Source organism: Palaemon carinicauda, chromosome 20 (genome assembly GCF_036898095.1).
Source record: "Palaemon carinicauda isolate YSFRI2023 chromosome 20, ASM3689809v2, whole genome shotgun sequence".
NCBI classification, from domain to species: Eukaryota; Metazoa; Arthropoda; class Malacostraca; order Decapoda; family Palaemonidae; genus Palaemon; species Palaemon carinicauda.
Genome location: NC_090744.1, coordinates 73,364,551 through 73,365,993, shown reverse-complemented (window position 1 = coordinate 73,365,993; position 1,443 = coordinate 73,364,551).

The window sequence follows — 1,443 nt, the reverse complement described above, 5'->3', positions numbered from 1 at the left end:
CTATTTGTCATTTCGCAGAACAGAAACATTAATCTTCATGAGCTTTTCAATTATGAGCTTTCATCCGTACATCATTACTCTTTGATGATTACGGAGACCTACAGAAAGGATTGAAAACTATTTTACTACATATGTTAGCTTCTTTTTACTGAAGATTTGCAATTACCGCTTGATGCCCTGTTGATTATTATTATTATTATTATTATTATTATTATTATTATTATTATTATTATTTGCTAAGCTACAACCCTAATTGGAAAAGCAGGATGCTATAAGCCCAAGGGCTCCAACTGGGATAATAGCCCAGTGAGGAAAGGAAATAAGGAAAAACTAGAAGAGATGTTTAGTAACAATAATAACATGAAAATAAATCTTTCATTTATAAACTATAGAAACTTGAAAATAACAAGAGGATAAAAACTTCAAAATAACAATAAGAAAAGAAACAAGATAGAATAGTGTTCCCGAGTGTACCCTCAAGCAAGAGATCTCTAACCCAAGACAGTGGAAGACCATGGTACAGAGGCCATGGCACTACATAGGACTAGAGAACAAAGGTTTGATTTTGGAGTGTCTTTCTTTTACATGAGCTGCTTACAATAGCTAAAGTCTCTCTCCTGCCCTTGCCAAGAGGAAAGTAGCCACTGATCAATTACAGTACAGTAGTTAATGTCTTGAGAGAAGAAAAATTGTTTGGTAATTTCCGTGTTGTCAAGTGTATGAGGAAGGAGAAGAATGTATAAAAAATAGGCCAGACTATTCTGTGTATGTGTCGGCAAAGATGAAATGAGCCGTAACAAGAGAAAGAAATCCAATGTAGTACTGTCTGGCTAGTCAAAGGACCCAAAAACTCTCAATCGGTAGTATCTCAACGTGTGGCTGGTGCCTTGGCCTACCTACTGATTGATGGAAATAAAGTCATATACCACACTTTGTGGGCAAAGAATGTGACCATGTTTAAATTTGCCAAGAGATTTGTTGATTTATTCACCCGACCATATGAAACTGTTATTATATATAATTGTTACAACCAAAACTCGATAAAGTCTTATGAACGTCAGAGGAGTGCAGACAGCAATGTTCCCAATGTCAATCAATTAGATGTGAGACTGTTCTACCTGCTAGAGAAGTAACCAAAATAAAAAATCATTGATCAATTTCATATGTGACATAGAAGATAGTCATCAGTTACTCAGTCTGATAAGAGAGGGGATTCCTTATACTCATGAGGAAGTAGATGTAACCATTATCAGCTATCTTCTCAAGCTACATGAAAGTAAAAGCCATATCCAGGTTCAAGCTGATAATACAGACATTTTTGTCATGTTGCTATATTTCTACAGGACCCATGAACCACTTGCTCGTGAGACAATGAAAAAGTATGATGGAAAGATAATTGACATTAAGTCAAAAGCTGAGAAGTTGAGAGAGAAAGGTTTAGAC